Source organism: Papio anubis, chromosome 19 (assembly GCF_008728515.1).
Source record: "Papio anubis isolate 15944 chromosome 19, Panubis1.0, whole genome shotgun sequence".
NCBI classification, from domain to species: domain Eukaryota; kingdom Metazoa; phylum Chordata; class Mammalia; order Primates; family Cercopithecidae; genus Papio; species Papio anubis.
This window is the reverse complement of record NC_044994.1, coordinates 4416834-4435316: the sequence shown is the minus strand read 5'-3', so window position 1 is coordinate 4435316 and position 18483 is coordinate 4416834. Positions and strand designations below refer to the sequence as shown.

Here is an 18483-nt window from a genome sequence, read left to right as displayed (position 1 = left end):
GCCCGGCCAATTTTAAGGGCACCATAAAAGACTCTCGGTCCTTGGTTCAGAGGTTACAGGACACAACTTGGTCATTTACATCCTAGGCACAGATTGCCTTTGGGTGAATGGGAAAAGGTGGCAGGATAAGGTGTACATTACTAGACACAGGTCCCAGACTCATTCTTAGCAAGCTGTGTGAACTTGGACAAGTCTGTTAACATCCTTGCTGTATCCTGTTTCCTGTATATGTGAGTGAGAGACTGAATAGAAACATGGACAACAGCCAGACCACATATAAACATAGAACTCTGACCCGCAATCTGCAGTGACCAGCCCAGGAAGCCAACCTACTATTTACGAGTCACCCTTAGAGAAAGTCAGATCACTCTCTCCAGCAAACAATCCAAACTGGACAATCACCCCCTGTAACAATTGGCCCCAAATGTTCAAGACTTAATAATTAACTGGCAGCTTCCCTACTTTTTGTCCCTGCTCCCAAATTAGGACCAATCAGAGAAAATAAAATACACACCCCTAACCAATCGCATGGGATGACCTACTCCTACTTAGCCACTCATACCTTCCCCGTGGTGACAGCTTCCAATCTGAAGCTGTCCTTTTTCATGTCGCCCAGGCTGGAGTGCAATTGTGCAGTCTCGGCTCACTGCTACCTCTGCCTCCCAGGTTCAAGCAATTCTTGTGTCTCAGCCTCTCAAGTAGCTGGGATTACAGGCACAAGCCAGCACGCTTAGCTAATTTTTGTACTTTTAGTAGAGGCAGGGTTTTGCCATGTTGGCCAGGCTGGTCTGGAACTTCTGGCCTCAAGTGATCCACCTGTATCAGCCTCCCAAAGTGTTGGAATTATAGGCAGGTGCCACTGTGCCTGGCCAAGCCTTCCTTTTTCTACTAGAAAGCTTTTCCACTTCTCTGCCTGCCTTTGTATCTCTGCCAAAATGCAAGTGATGGTGACCGACTCCCTTACAAGTTTTGACTAAACAGCCTTTGCTCATTCTCATTTGGGTGGTCTTCATTCATTTCCACATGAGACAGGGTAAACTAAATGATTGATCTAGTGTCCTAATGCTTTTGGATTCTACAGGAATTTACATTTGGTCAACAAGTATTTACTGTGAATCTAGTTAAATGCCAGTCAGTGTGCTAGAGGCTAGAGGTATTTGGTGAGTTTCCAGCCTAGTGAGGGAGACACTGGTACATTAAATAATTACACAAATGAATGTAAAACTGCAGCTGTGATGAGGCGCCATACACTGTGCATGAGTGCCTAAAGCAGTTGGCCTAGTCAGGGAGTCCAGGGAAGATTTCCCCGAGGAAGTGGTACTTACACTGAGATTTGAAGAGTCTCAAGAGTTTACCAGGTGAAGAAGAGGAAAGAGAAGGAAAATCCAGGCCGAGGTCATGGGGTGTACGAGGGTGTGGATGAAGGTGAGCCCAGATGGGGCACACAGAGCATGGGGGACAATGACAGGTGAAGTCTGAGGGAGAGGAAGGGACCAAGCCACACAGGGTCTCATAGGCACCCTTAAGGAGTTTTGTCTCTATCCAGACACTAGCAACAACTGCAACATAATGACACTGTCCCCACAGGTTCACAAGAATTGCACTCTGGGTTTTAGACAGAAATATAGTTGTAATGAAGCATTAATCAGGCTGCACTCTGGTCCACTTCCTTGCTGCTGAAAGTCACTCAGCACTAGATACTGACCACTGGCATCCCCATTGCTCTCACAGACAGGATTGCTGACATTAAGGTCCTAAGACTGCCTAAGAATTGATTTGCGTCCCTATTGCTCCTAGACATAGGATCGCTGACATCAGAATCATAAAGTCTTTGTTTAAGGATTGCTTAAGATGTTTCTCAGACCCCAAATTCCAGTGAAACAACTGACGCCAACCAGTTTGAAGACCCCATGGAGGAATGGGATCAGCATGAGAACACAGCTTCTTCATCTCCCTGTCCCATGACTTCACCCTGCACTCTTCAACCAATCAGCAATCTCCACACTTTGGCCCACTCCAAACCCTTAAAAATCCTAGTCTAAAACTCTTCATGGAGATGGATTTAAGATTCCTTCCCATCTCCTTAGTAGGTGGCTCTATAATTAAACCTCTTCCTCTGCTGCAAACTGGTGTCTTGGCATATTGACTTGCTGTGTGCATTAGGCAACAAACCTATTATGGTTGCAATAATAGCTCATTATTGAATTATTGAACAACACTTACTGGAAACTATGTATCCTGAATATACGAAGAACTTTTGCAACTCAGAAATAAAAAGACAAAAACCCAATCAAAAATAGGGTGAAAGACTTGAATAGACATTTCTCCAAAGAAGCTATACGAATGGTCAGCAAGCACATGAAAAGATGTTTATGTTATTACTCACTAGAGAAATGCACATTAAAACCACAGTGAGATACCACTTCAGTACTATGGTGAGATGCCACTAGGATGACTGTAATTTTTTTAAAGGAAAATAACAAATGTTGGCAAGAATGTGGAGAAATAGAATACATATTTCATACATTGCTGGGAAGAATGTAAAATGAGGTAACCACTGTTAAAAACAGTTTGGCAGTTCCTCAAAAAGTTGAACATGAAGTTACCATAGCACCCAGCAATTCAATTCCTACGTATATACTCAAAAGAATTGAAAATGTATGTTCACACAAAAATCTGCACATGAATGTTCACAGCCGCATTATTCGCAGTAGCCAAAAATATAAACAACCCAGATAACCATCAACTGATGAATGAATAAACTGTGGTACATCCATACAATGGAATATTATTCAGTTATAAAAAGGAACGGAGTGCTGATTCATGCTGCAACAGAGATGAACCTTAAAAACATTATGCTAAGTGAAAGAGGCCCGACAGTAAAGGTCACGTAGCAAATTATTCCATTCATGTGAAATGTCCAAAATAGGCAAATTCAAAGAGATGGAAAATAGATCAGTGGTTGCCAGGGAACAGGCAGAGGGGAAAAGTGACTGCTTATGGTTTCCATGGTTTCTTCTTGCAGTGATGGAAATGATTTGCAATTAGACAATGGTGATGGTTGCACAACATTGTGAATATACTAAAAAACCATGGGATTGTACACTTTTAAATGATGCGTTTTATGTTATGTGAATTTTTGTCTCAATAAAAAAACTGCCAAAAAAAAGGGAATTAGGAAAGCAAAAACAGGTGGGGCATGATGACTCACACCTGTAATCCCAGCACTTTGGGAGGCCAAGGCGGGAGGATCACTTGAAGCCAGGAGCTCGAGACCCGCCTGGCCAACAAAAAGATGGACAAAACCCCATCTCTACTAAAAATACAGAAATTAGCTGACCGTGGTACTGGGCGCCTATAATCCCAGCTACTCGGGAGGCTAAGGCACAAGAATCCCTTGAACCCAGGAGGCAGAGGTTGCAATGAGCCAAGATTGCATCACTGCACTCCAGCCTGGGTGACAGAGCGATACTCTCTCAAAAAAAGAGAGAGCAAAACACAGAAAAGCAGAGAACTTTCTCCAACTGCAGTCAGAAAAAAAGGCAGAAGGAAGCCGGGCACGGTGGCTCACGCCTGTAATCCCAGCACTTTGGGAGGCCGAGGCAGGCAGATCATGAGGTCAAGAGATCGAGACCATCCTGGCTAACACAGTGAAACCCTGTCTCTATTAAAAATACAAAAAATTAGCCAGGTGTGGTGGCAGGCGCCTGTAGTCCCAGCTACTCGGGAGGCTGAGGCAGGAGAATGGTGTGAACCCAGGAGGCAGAGCTTGCTGTGAGCCGAGATCGTGCCACTGCACTCCAGCCTGGGAGACAGAGTGAGACTCCGTCTCAAAAAAGAAAAAGGAAAAAAAAAAAAAAGGCAGAAGGAGAAGCCAGAGGGATTCACAGCAAGAGAAAGACTCAATACACCGTTGGTGGTTTGAAGAAGGACAGGGCAAGGTAACAAGGAATGCAGGTGGCCATAAGGAGCTGTAAAAGGCCCTGGCTGACAGCCAGCAAAGAAACAGGGATATCAGTCCTTCAGCCACAAGGAACCAAATTCTCCCAACAACCTGAGTGAGCTTGGCAGAGATTCACCCACAGAGCCTCGAATGGAATGCTCCCCTGCTGACAGCTTGACTTCAGCTTTGTGAGACTCTAGGCAGAGGACCCAGCTGAGCCCCACTGGACACACCCTTTGAACCTACAAAACTGTGAGATAATAATGGATATCGTTTTAAGCTACTAAATTAGTGGCAATTTGTTAGGTCAGCAATAGAAAACGAATACATTGGTTTCTTAGAAACTTAGTTTCTACCAATGTATTCATTTTCTATTGCTGCCTTAACAAATTGCCACAAATTGAGTGGCTTACAGAAAGGTGGTTTGGCTGGACGTTGCATCCCTGCATCATTTTATCTAGGTGCTGACTGCAGCATGAACGTGGATAGGAATGTTGAGCGTAGGAGAAAAGACAAGAAGAAGACAAGGAAGGAGGTGAGGACGGGGCCATGAGGATGCTTCATTACGTGGCCAGTCGGAAAGCCACCAACAGGAGGAGAAGCCATGAGGCTCAAGAAGAGGAAGGTAGTGCTGTGTTACGGCCGTTGCTTTGATCAATGCTGTCTCAGACAACAGAATACGCTCTAGCTAATTTAAATAAAATACATGTATTTAAAGTCATTAGCAATTCATAGAATTGTTAGGAAAAGCAAGGACACAGAGGCTAGGCTGAGCTTCCAGGAATAACTGTCAGAGGAGCTGCTGCCTCTGCCGTCATCGGGCAGTCATCGATCTGGAAGCTATGTCCCTGCTCTTGGCCAGAGAACCTTCCTGCCCTGCTGCAATGCACACCAGCAAAAAGCGATGCCTCCAGCCCTGCCTGCCTGCCCAGCATCTCAGTTTCAAATGACAGTCCCAGAGAGGGCGCCTGACGGATGGAATTGAAACCTCAACTGGAAAGAGTGGAGGGGGAATATGGAAAATGTCAATTTTAGCTTTCTCCCCACTGTCAAGAAGGTATGCACAGCAGGAATAGAATGAATGCTGAATGAGTCAGCCCACAGTATCTTCCTCAGAAGGCAAGGAAGGCCAGTGTTTCAAAGAGGGAGTGGTTAGGCTGGCAGTGTCAGACGAGGTTGAAAGAGACAATGAACCCGTCGGAATTTAGTGATGGCAGGACACCTAAACAAAGCTGAACCATGCATCACAGAAGTGGAGCCTTGAAGAATGAATATAAAATAAGGAAACTAAGACAGCGCCTATCATCAAGTGTTTCCAGAAACTTGGCTGTGCAGAGGTGGAAAGAGACAGGGCGGAGCTGCAGGGGTGAGGGGTGTGGAGGGACAACTCAGAGTCATTTTCCCTTCCTCTCCTTTGATTCAGATTGGTTTGGTTTCCAGATGTCTAAAAACGGATGAGAAAGTCCTTCGGGGGTCGGGGGGGCGGGGTTGGATATAAAGATAAAACAGAGCATTCGAAGGGCAAAAGGGTATTCCATACAGTGAGGCTTCTGAGAAGGCAGCAGGGGTGGGGGCAGGGAGGCCCAGAGCGCAGGTGGAGAGTGAGCCTGGTGTGGAGTTAGCCACTTCTCCCCAGAGGAAGACGAGGATGCGGAGGGTGAAAGGGGGCTTGTAGACATGGTAGGAGAAAGACAGGCACAGCCATCTGGTAGCTTCTATTTTCTCTGTGAAGCGGGATGCTCAGTCAGTGGCTGAGAGGGAGGAGGAGGAGGGGGCAGGAGCGGGCAGCTGAGAGCCAGGAGAGGGACGGTGCGATGAGGGGGGATGCTCTGCAGAGTGAGAGGGCGAGGGGGCCACAGACACAGCGAGGGGCGAGCATCACACCCCTGAGCATGGCGGGACCTGCTTGCTAGGGTGTGGCTCTCCTGGAGCAGAAAGTATGCACGCGCACACACACACACACACACACACACAGATACAGACACACACACCCAGAGACACACACACACACACACAGACACACACAGACACAGACACACTCCCAGACACACAGACACACACAGACACAGACACACACAGAGACACGTGCACACACACCCACACATACACAGAAACACACACATACACACAGAAACACAGGCACAGACCCCCACACGTGGACACACAGACACGCATATATATGATACTTCTTGTCTCATCTGGGATTGGGTTTCTGCCAGATGAGTACAACACTAAGAAAAAATGAGCTAGGGAGTTGGTTCTGTGAACGCCTAGCTGGTTTCAGAAGAAAACAGAAAGGTGAGGGCTGAGGGAGTGGGAGAAACAGAGGCTGCGACACCACTTCCAACCAGGTGGCACCAAGAGCCAGTGTGGCAGCGGAGGGGGGAGGTGGGGGAAGCAAATGGCGGGAGAAGAGGTCGCACGGAGAGAGTGCCTCTCCTGACTTAGGGATGTGCAGTATTTTGAATGATCGCTATTTTCCAGATCCTGTGATAGACTAAATGGTAAACCACCCCAAGGAAATTAGAATAATGGTGATGACGTGTCCCCAGGGGGCAGACTTACCAAGAAACCTAAGCTGTAAGGCCTGTCACCTGTAAGTCCTGGGAGGGGCACTAGCAATTTTTATGTTTGTTATTTTGCGTATATGCACAAGCTTCAGGGACAAAACTTAGGCCCACCCACGGGCCCCTCCCCAGGCCTTGGAAGAGGACATGCACATAAGGAACACCACAGTCAAAGGTTCCTCAGCATCACGCCATCTCCATCCCGTCATGACATCTAACTACGCTGAAAGAAATGAGCATCTAGCTGAGGTTAAGTTTGTGCACTTGTGCGTATGTGTATGGCATAGACTTCAAGGTGGCCCCACGACCCCTGTGACTTGCTCCTAACCAACAAAATATGACCAACGTGATGCAGTGTGACTCTCAGGATTATGTAGTTGTATAAGGCTTGGTCTCCTTGAAAGATTTGAAGAAGCCAGCTACCATGTGGTCTACATCTTTCCACAACCTTGGTGAGTTTGGAAGGAGACCTTTACCTATGAGCATCTCGAGATGAGAACACAGCCCTGGTCAGGACCCTCATTGCAGTTTTGCTGAGGACCCAGACACCCGCCCCACAGAAACATAATAAATGTGTGTTGTTTTAAGCCACTGAGTTTACAGTAATTTGTTATGCAGCATAAAAAATGGATACAATAAGTAAACATAAGGATAATAGCCCTTGCTCTGCTGGGTTGGTGTGAGGATTACGTGGGATATGTGAAGGTGGTGTTATGGTGTGAATGTCTGTGTCCCTCCCTCCAAAACGCAGGTGTGGGAACCTAATCCCCAACGTGGTGGTAGGTTTGCCACCTGAAGCAGACAATGGCCCTCACCAGATACTGAACCAGCTGGTGCCTTAACCTTGTACTTCCAGCCTCCAGAACTGTGAAATGTAAGTTTCTGTTCTTTACAAATGACCCAGCCTCAGGTATTTTGTTATAGCAGCAGGAACAGACTGAGATAGTGGCCAACACAATTCCAAGTGCCTGGTGAATGCTTCCCTTCTGTCCCTTCATGGACAGAAGGTCTAGTAAGAAGCAATAGTTCTAGTGAGAAGTAACTCATCCCAACTCTATTAGAATTGACTTAGAGGTCCAGGCCAATTTAGTTGGTGGGACAGTAAGTGTTTTAGAAGTAGACGTGGGTTCAGATCATGGCTCCATTACATCCCAGGTGTATGATTCTGGGGAAGTGTTGTGCCGGACCCCTGTTGATTCCAACAAAGATGGCACCCTGTCCGAGAGCCTGAAGAAGAGACCCAGAGCTAGCAGACGAGAGAAAGAGTTGAGTGAGGACCCACATACAGGGCAGTCCAGGAACAGGGTGCTAGACATGACAACTGCTATTGTTTGAAAAAGCATGCTGTTTATGTGGCAATTTTCACTTCGCACCCTCCATCTATCAACCTCTGTTTAAATGAAAACAAAGGCTTCAATCCCCTGTATGCCTGTGTTCCAAGGAATGGACCAGGGGTTTGGATGTCCCTCATAGATAAGGAGTGAGTCTCTGGGTTGGCCACTCCCAGACACACATTCTTCTTAGACCACAGGGTCATTCTCAGGGTGTGCTTAAGTTACTGCTATCAGTTGCATCTGCCATACAGGAAGTCACTTAACCACCTTGACTGGTGCTGTCTTCACCTATAAAGGAAACATGTTCTTTAATTCCCAGGGGACAGAGGGAACTAAAGCAGATAAAAATACATAGAAAACATTTTGCGTAGTTGCCGGCATGGAATAAGGGCTCAACAAAGGTTATTTCCCTCAGTCTCTTGCATTTCATGACCACAAACTCTCCACCTGGAAGCCCGTGTCCTATCCTGCTGCAACCCCTGCACCGCCCTGCTCATCTGTCCTTCTCCACTCTTCTCTGGAAAGCCCTCCTGCCTTGGCCCAGCTCCATTCTTCCAGGGCTCCTTCTTAGAGGATGTGCTTTGGGAAGGAGCTCGTTAGTGCCCTGAAGCCAAGGGATTCACAGTCCATGATTTAACCTGAGGGGCTCCCTGGGGCACTTGGCTTTTCACAGGGCTTAAGCTTTCAACCTGAGGATGAATCTTTAATGACAGCACTTCAGACACTTGGGACAGAACCCTAGGGATGGTGACGAGCAGTCCATCTTCACTATGCACTTTGGACCCTGCACTGAGCCCCACGGCCTGCTCTTCTGGTGCTAAGCGTTGTGTTGGAGCAGACAGGACTATCAGCCTAAAACACCAAACACACCCAGTCACCGGGCAGAAACTGAGAGGCGGCACACACTTCCGACCCAGCTGCTGAAAGACGAAGCGATATTTCAAGCCCGAAAGGTTCATCTCATAAAACTCTTAAAATATGCTAATTAATGGTAAACTGGGCAGATACTTTTCTGTTAAAGAACAGATTACAGCTCTAAGTGACCCAGGGAGATGACAAAAATGGATATTCCAGACTAAGATACACTGCCCTTTTGACCAGAATTTGCTGGGGCAGAAATAAACCATATCATTATACAGTTTGTGGTATGTGAAGGTGAAGTGCATTAGTTTCAACGAAACGTTGAGGCACGGGATCTCAAAATGAATTTTTGTATTGCTTCCTAGAGTGAAAAGTTGTCGGATAGATGTAGTTTGTATACTAAAATATTGAAATTTCTGGGGCATTTTGCTGTATTACAGAGACAAGTAAAATATTAGAAACTGGAATGGTTTCAGAAACACTAGAACATATGGTACCCATCCTAGCAAAATTCATTGCCAACGCAGAAACCAAAAATAATTGGAATTTTTGGTGAGGTGAATTTGGAGACACTGCCAAAAAATGGACTCTTCCCATTTCTATCCCTTCTGCTTGCAGTCTCTGGCCAAATGCTGTCCATGGGTGAAAAACAAGGTTTCCCAGGAGATTGCTAAAGTAGATGGCACCATGCAGTAGGACGGCCTTGCCCTGCTGAGAAGAAATGACAAGGCACATATGGTGCTCATTCCTGCAAATGTCAACTTATTTCAAAACCAAAAAATGAAATAAAATGCGTTTCAAACATTTATGCACAGATCCACCGAGAATGTGGTTCCAAGGATGTGAGTAGGATGCCATGAAGTGGTTGTCAGAGTGTCTTGCATATCCTCTTGATATCTGGCCTTCTTGTAGCCAGTGGTGCAGCCAGGGAACCGACTCACGATCACTGCAGGGCAGCATGCCTTTCAGCTCACACCAGGAAGACTCCGCAGATTGAGTAAACTTCTTCAAGGGGCTGTTAAACTTTAGATCCTTCGTGACTCACAGAGTGAAGCCTCACAATAATCAAAGTTTAGACAACGAAATATCCTCAAGAGCACTTATGATTTTTACAAAATATGCAGCCTCTTTGCCTGTACCTTCAAGTGGCCATTGGCTGTATTAGTCAGGACAGGCTAGGTTATGCTGCAGAACAAACAGGCCCTGAAATCCTTCAACAAAGGTATAATTTTTGTTCATGATATTTCTCCAGCACAGGTGAGCAGGTAAGGGGGGGTAGTCTGCTCCACATAGCCACTCAGGAACCCAGGCTAAATGAGGCTTTGTTGTCTGTAATGTGGCCAGTGGCCTAGGCAAGAGAAAAGCCTGCACAGACAGCTCACATCTATAGTTCAGACCAACAGGGCCACATATCACTTCTTGCAGTCCATTGGCCAGGACTACTCAAATGACCCCATTTAATGGCAGGGAGGTTTGACATGTAGTCTTTCATGTGCCTGATGGAGAGGAGCACTAGTAATATCTATCAGATTTTAGTATTTCATTCACTTACTTGAGCCCGTACTAAATTCTAGACCTTGTGATGGATATAGATGCATATAAAGTACATTAATTGCCCTCAAAATCAGAAGACACCATATCTCAGGATGGAAAAGGTGAGGTTTGAGACCTTGACCACCCATACTCAAGCAATTACATCACTTGGAATATCTGTCTCCTAAAAGATGGAGAATGATTGCCCAGAGGAATGACTGCCCAGAGGAAAACAGACTGGACAGTCCCTGACATGCAAATCCAGGAATTACGTATGACCCCTGCCATCAAAGGGCTCAGCAAGCACCCTCTTACTATACCTGCCAGAGCCCTGGCAATCAAAGCGGGGTGGGTGATGCAGTGTTCAGAGAAGGATGAGAAGAAGAGGACTATATGAAAAGCAAGAATATTCTGATTGATGATATATTCTAGGCTCTGAGGCAGGACTGGATCTGCTGTCTGTCAGGCCTCTGAGCCCAAGCTAAGCCATCATATCCCCCATGACCTCCACGTGTACATCCAGATGGCCTGAAGTAACTGAAGAATCACAAAAGTGAAAATGGCCAGTCCCTGCCTTAACTGATGACATTATCTTGTGAAATTCCTTCTCCTGGCTCATCCTGGCTCAAAAGCTCCCCGACTAAGCACCTTGTGACCCCTGCCCCTGCCAGCCAGAGAACAACCCCCTTGACTGTAATTTTCCTTTACCTACCCAAATCCTATAAAACGGCCCTAACCCATCTCCCTTCACTGACTCTCTTTTCGGACTCAGCCCGTCTGCACCCAGGTGAAATGAACAGTCTTGTTGCTCACAGAAAGCCTCTTTGGCGGTCTCTTCACATGGACGCAAGTGAAACTGTCGTGATGGTTCCTCTGTTTTTGTGGGTTTTTTTCTTTTCTTTCTTTCTTTTTTTTTTTTTGGTTTTTGTTTTTGTTTTTGTTTTGTTTTTTTTGAGATAGGGTTTGGCTCTGTTGCCCAGGCTGGAGTGATCATAACTCCAGCCGTGGCATGATCATAGCTCACTGCAGCCTCGAACTCTTGGGCTCAAGTGATCTTCCTGACTCAGACTCCTGGGTAGCTAGGATCACAGATGTGCACCATCATGCCTGACTAATTGTTTTTAAATTTCTAGATTTGTGTTTTGTTTTGTTTTGAGATGGAGTCTTGCTCTATCGCCCAGCCTGGAGTGCAGTGGCGCGATCTCGGCTCACTGCAAGCTCTGCCTCCCGGGTTCATGCCATTCTCCTGCCTCAGCCTCCCGAGTAGCTGGGACTACAGGCGCCCACCACCACACCCAGCTAATTTTTTTGTATTTTTAGTGCAGATGTGGTTTCACCATATTAACCAGGATGGTCTCAATCTCCTGACCTCGTGATCTGCCTGGCTCAGCCTCTCCAAGTGCTAGGATTACAGGCACAAGCCATCATGCCCAAATTTTTAAATTTTTATAGAGATGGGGATCTCATTATGTTGCCCAGGCTGGTCTTGAACTCCTGGCCTTAAGTAGACCTCCCATGTAGACCTCCCAAAGTCCTAGAATTATAAGCATGAACCATCACTCCTGGCCCATCATGGCTTCTCAGAACACTCCCTTTTGAACTTTTTATCTTGTCTGAAATTCAACTGATTTGCGATTCATCTTGGTTGTTGAGCTCCTTTTTTTCAAAACATGCATATTTCCCAGAGGACTCCGAAGCTAATAGCTATTGAGTGTGGACCCACTCAATCAGACATCTTTCTTTTCTAACACCTAACTGAACTTGGGGATAGGGGTTTTACTGAGGACCAGGTGATGGCAAGGCTACTTGGGGTGCCCGAGTGAAGGGCTCAGGGTACCACTAGTAGACTAGGCGCCTAAGGAAATAACATCCAGGGATGGCCAGGAAGCAGCCCTCACCAGATTCCAGATATTCCAACCTCTTGATCTTGGGCTTTCCAGGCCACTTTTGGGTTTGTGGGTGATGCCTTCTCATTGCATTTTCACGTGGTGAAGAGCTGAAAGAGTGAGCAAGCTCTTGTATCTCTTCTTACAAGGGTGTTAATCTCATTTGTGAGGGCTCCACCTTCATGACCTACTTACCCCCAAATGCCTCTCCTAAGACCATCACGTTGGGGGTTAGAATTTCAACATATGAATTTCCAGGGGACACAAGCTTCCAGTTCATAACAGGGCTGGTAAGGGTTACAGTTGGAATTGAGGGTTCCATGCTCTTTCCCTAGTGATACCTTCCTTCTGGTCGCTGACCTCACCCTCCCTCTTGCAGCTGTGGCCTCCAGGTGTCCAGAGCAGACTCAGGACAGGCCTATGAGGACCAGCATTCTCTCTCTGACCTTGTAGTCAAATGGATCTTGAGAGGCCCAGCTCAGAAATCTCGCTTCTACAGTTGTTACGTTTCCTGTGGCATCTGAAAGGAAAATAAAATCTCGGGACCCCAAACTTGCTAAGCCAAAGGGAAACATTAAGCTGGGAACTGGGTCAGGCCAACCTGCCTTCCACTTTGTTCCTAAATAGATAGCTACAAGATAAAAGGCTACGTTCTTCCCTCACAATTTCCTCACAAGGAAATCTCTTGTGAGCCCCAAGATTTTTACCCTAAGACAGTTCTGTTGAATTTCACCCTACAATGTGTTAATAAATTAACAGCTAGTCTTCTGCAGAGAGGGAACGAAAACCAAGAACTAAAAGTCATCATTTCTCTGCTCAACTGAGATGAATGCATATCTAACTGCTTCCTCTACTTCCTATGTTTATTTTACCTTATGTAAAAATGGAGATTCACTGAGCCCAAGACAAACGCATAATTGACTATTCCTCTCCTCCCTCCTTACATGAAAAAAGTGTCTTCACTGATCAAAAGACTCAAAGGAATGCAATTGTTTGCCTCTTTTATCTACCCTTTCCCTTTCTTTTCCTCCTTCCTTTTTCCCCTACTGCCTGCTCTTTTTCTCTTTGAATATTGAAGTCCCCAGACCCTCTTTGGGAAAAAATCACAGAACACAAATGTTTCCTGTGGTTTTTACCCTTTTTTTCCCTCAGGCATGTCTTCAACTTTGGCAAAATAAACCTCTAAAAATGATTGAGACTTGCCTCAGCTATTTATTTAAAAAAAATTTTTTTTTTTTTGTTTACAGTCAAAAGGCTCACCAGACTCCAAGAAGCTTGCTCACAATGCATCCAGGGTAAAAATTCAGCTGCTCATGAAAGCCTGCTCATGTAGTTAATCTCTTAAAGATAGGCAAGGAGTGTTTTTTGTTGTTGTTTTCGTTTTTGTTTTTTTGGAGACAGGGTCTTGCTCTGTTGCCCAGGCTGGAGTGCAGCGGTGTGATCACTCCTCACTGCGGCCTCGACCTTCCAGGCTCAAATGATTGTCCCACCTCACCCTCCTGAGTAGCTGAGACTACAGGTGAACACCACCGTGCTTGGCTAATTTTTCAGTTTTTTTGTAGAGATGGAGTCTTGCTATGTTACCCAGGTTGGTCTCAAACTCCTGGGCTCAAGCAATCCTCCTGCCTCAGTCTCCCAAAGTGCTGGGATTACAGCCCTGAGCCTCCACATCCAGCCTGTGAGGAATCTGAAGGTGTTGCTGTAACAGACAGTTCTGGGATACATGACTATAAAACATGTGACTGTTCTCAATCAACCATTTGGGGAGAAAAATTTGGAGTCTGACCTAATGCATATTCAACACCCCCCTTTCTGTATTTGACAAATACTATCTATTTTTCTGCAACAGATTTAGCTTGTTCCATGTTATCTGCTGAAATTGGCTAGGAGTGGGTCATCACTTCTGAAATGTCTCCATCCTAGGCTCTGAAATAACACAAAGCATATGAGTAGAGATCACTTGTTTGGTCACAGTTTGCAGGTAAAACACTGGATTCTCCTACTGGTTTCTTCTAGAACTGGATCTGCCACTGGGTATTAATTGCTAGAGACATCATCTAACCTGTTTGGATTTCTGAAAGATGAATGCAATGAGCTGCAGGATATCTGTTTGCTCAGCACTCTAGGATTCTATGCTCTCTGAAGAGTTGGCATAAGAAGACCATTCAGGAAAAATGTGAAGTTTTGGACCATTTAAATTCAGAGATGTAGTGTCCTGGCCAACTTTCTGCTGCCTGGGTTGACATCTAGCATGATATTTTCCATTTGGCACCTGTTTGGGTGTGTGATCAAATATTCTAAACAGAATAATTTCTCACAGCAGCAGAAAGGCAACCTTTGGTTTTCCAGTGCCTTGGAAGGCAACAAACATAGGTTCAGGAAGCAAATAAACCATTTAATATTGTTCTGACCTGTTCTTCAGAAGGACCAGATTATCATGACGTAGCCTCCTAAAACATCCTTTCAAGGGCAAAGGAGACAGAAGAAAGTGACCTCCTAGCAACTGCCTGTGCAAAGAAGAGACTCAACGAAAGAAAAGAGTCCTCTCATGAAGACCCAAGAGTTTTGGGGTCAGAATGAGGATAAGAATTTGGTGCTGCTGACGTTTCTACACCTACTCTTCTGTGCTTCTGCCTTGAAATCTTGGGAACTTCCTGCTCAAAGATGAAACCTCATACACTACATGAAATTTCTTTGTTTTTCTGTGAGTCTTTCTCTTTGGTCAGATTCAAGCTGTTTTGAGATACCCAAACCACTGTTTGCTGAAGTCAACTCATTAATTAAAAACAACAACAAGAAGTGATATCAATTCTTTGACGCTTTACAGACAAAGCAACCTACTGCATGAATTACAGGCCACTTCTACCACTGCCCAGATGAAATGGGACCAAAGTGGACACCTGCCTTCTTCCATACTTAGGTAAAAATGGAGACAGGGTGAACAAACAGGAAAACATTTCGACCATCCATACATGTGGCTGTGTTTCAACAGTGTTTGCCATATACTACAGGCAGCTACAAGTGATGTTTCTCATTGTAAATATATTCTTCAGATTGCAAAAATATTTTGCTCTTTGGTTGCTTTTATTTGATGGGTTCAATGCCATGTACCACAGGCAAAGCCCTGTGCTAGGAGATGAAGAGGTACAGATGATTATAAAGCAGAATCCCAGCTCCCAAACAACAGGTGAGGGAGGAACCGAAATACTTAGAGAATATTTGCATGTGTGAAGGACCTCGTTATCATACCACTGGTTACAAAGGAAGTTCATGGGAATCCAGTGGGGGCAGGAGCTGGAACTGAGAAGGGTGAGCCATCCATGAGCAGAGACAAAGCAGGCTGAACACAGCAGGTGGTGCTGCAGTGAGAGGAGCAGGCACTCTCCCTGAGCACACCCCATCAGTTTTGAAGGTATGCTTACACAACCCTTGTGAAAATCATGATAAAAAGATGTTAACCAGGCTGGGCATGGTGGCTCACACCTGTAATCCTAGCACTTTGGGAGGCCAAGGTGGATGGATGGGTCGAGGCCAGGAGTTCAAGACTACCCTGGCCAACATGACGAAACCCCATCTCTACTTAAAATACAAAAATTAGCCGGGCGTGGTGGCGCTTGCCTGTAATCCCAACTACTCAGGAGGCTGAGGCACTAGGATAGCTTGAACCTGGGAGGTGGAGGTTACAGTGAGTTGAGATTGTGCCACTGCACTCCAGCCTGGGTGACAGAGTGAGACTGTCTCAATTTAAAAAAAAAAAAAAAAAAAGCGATGTTAACTGAAAGTAAGAAAACAGGAGCATGAGAGAAGTAGAGAAAGATCTTCAAGAGTGATGCATTTTTATGTTAATTATCCCATCACAACTGAAGCGCAGATCCCCCCCCTTCCCTGTTCTCACCTTACCACAGGCTGGTTCTTCCTAAACATTTCACCTGACCGGGCCTCTCAGGGGAGGGAGGATGGCGCTGAAATATTGAAAGAGATAAGCAAGGGTTAGGCAGAGCAATGCCAGCACTGCAGGGAGTATTGAGTAGCTCTTTTTGATTGAAATTTCTGGAGTGCACAGGAGAATAGCAGAAGATAAGGTTGGAAAGGTAAATAGAGATCTGACTTTAGAAAGCTGGAAATTTCAGCTTGAGTGCTTTGGACTTTTCTCAGTAGTCAATGGAAAGTTTTGATCAGGGAATCAAGAGTACAATCAAAATAGTGCTTTAATAATAGGAACGCCTTGAGTATATTTAAACATATGTTTACAGATTAGCTACTTGGCAGAAAGCCTTGGGTCATCAGGAAAGAGACAAATATTCAAAGCTCAAGGGTTAGCAATTAGCACTAAGACCCTTATCGACCGGCTACTCAGCCGGCACTAGTCACCTACTCTTTTGAACTACAATTTCCATCTCATGTGCAATGAGAACGAGGACCAGAGAACTGTATTACAGACTGTCTGGGATGGAGGCAGCAGATAATGAATGGCAAATGCTCAGGACACATTTCTTATTAGAAATGATGACAAGACTAGACACTGTTTCTCTTTTTTCTTTTTTTTGAGACAGAGTCTCACTCTGTCGCCCAAGCTGGAGTGCAATGACTTGACCTCGGCTCACTTCAACCTCTGCCTCCCAGGCTCAAGCAATTCTCATGCCTCAGTCACCCAAGTAGCTGGGATTACAGGTGCACACCACCACACCTCGCTAATTTTTGTATTTTTGCTAGATATGGGGTTTCATCATGTTGCCCGGGCTGGTCTCAAACTCCTGGCCTAAAGTGATCCTCTTGCCTCAGCCTCCCAAAGTGCTGGGATTACAGGCATGAGCCACCGTGCCTGGCCTGAGACTAGAAATTATAAAGGAAACTAAGAGGAACAAAAACCAGATTTGTGAACCCTGGATCTGTACTCAATTTTCAAGGAGTATCTACAGAGCAGGGAGTAGAATTTGTACATAATTTGCATATGTTTGTGCAGAATTTGTATTTGAGACAGGAGCAGTATGTGGGAAAAGTTATTATGTCTGTTTTCATACCTATTATAGTATGAACATATTTTAAAACCCATAGAAACACATTTTAAAATCATAAATAACAGCAACAAATAAATAAAGTCTTTTGATAGGTTTGTTTTCTTCATTTGTCAGAATAATTACAATAATTCCCAAATGACCAATTCGAACAATGAAGCCTCTTGTTAGTGGGGCCAAACTCTGGATCCATTAACAGGGGCATTCCTGTCAAAATCTGATCTTTGCTCTAAGTGCTCAAATAGCCTAGGTGTACTAGATACTGTTCTTTTTATCTCTAATATATGCAAACACAGACCTGACAACTATTTCACAACCTAAAAAGGCCAGCCAGAAGTTAGTCATTAACTAAGCAAGATAAATCTTAATCAACTGAATAAATGCAAAGTATGTAACATTTTAAGTAAAACAAACAGGGTAGAGTTAACCAAGAACCCTTACAGGAGGAAAAAAATCATTATTTCCTGCTTCGGGTGAGGCAAATACTGTTTCTTTAAACCTGAAATGTGAAGAGCGTTCATTTATATATTTCAGGATTAGATTCCGTTCTCAGACTGATATGCATTTCTGAAATGTGTGTTACCTTTTCCCTGTTGAGAAAGTGGGCGGATCAGAACTGACTCAGGCCAGACACACCATGGGTAGAATAGGTCAGCACTGTAGTGAGAATGGCTAGTATGTTACATTTATTCTATATTACTATGATCTATGTATATTTTGTGTTCGTTATTGTTTTTCCAAAGTGACCACCAGAAAAATCTGTTGATCAAGCAAATCTGAGTATATGAGACCTATAGCAGTAAGGGAGAATACTACAGTGTCAGTTTTAGAAGTATCTCAAAACAGAGAAATTAGGAAAGGGTGTTGGAGGGTGTTACGGCCCAGATTATGTGATTTTGAGACATGCTTGCAAGGCAAGAAACGAGATGAGATTGGGCAAAATTAAGATATAATAGGCTTGAAGAGGTGAACACAAGGCGGTGAGGGTCTTTTGTTTTGTTTTGAAACAGAGTCTCACTCTCTCACTTAGGCTGGAATACAGTGGTGCCATCAGAGCCCACTGCAGACTCAAACTTCTGGGCTCATGCTATCTTTCTGCCTCTGTCTATTGAGTGGCTAGGATTACGGGCGTGGCACCACATCCAGCTAATTTTTTAGTTTTTATTTTTGTAGAGAGGGGTTCTCACTAAGTTGCCCAGGCTGGTCTTGAACTCCTGGCCTCAAATAGTCCTCCCATCCCGGCCTCCCAAAGTGCTGATACTACAGGTGTGAGTCACTGTGCCCCGCTGAGATGAGGGTGTTGAAGTGAGCCTTTATGAGCAAGCTGTTAGTTTTCATAAGAAG

The 18483-nt window shown here is 45.0% G+C and overlaps 1 long non-coding RNA gene across 1 annotated transcript in view; it reads left to right on the top strand.

The window, feature by feature from the left end:
• Window positions 1-6043: 6043 nt before the first annotated feature.
• LOC108583020 overlaps window positions 6044-18483 on the top strand; it is a 45982-nt gene continuing 33542 nt past the window's right edge. Inside the window, exon 1 of the long non-coding RNA XR_002518605.2 lies at window positions 6044-7384. This is a non-coding gene — a long non-coding RNA (uncharacterized LOC108583020). The remainder of the gene's footprint in view (window positions 7385-18483) is intronic.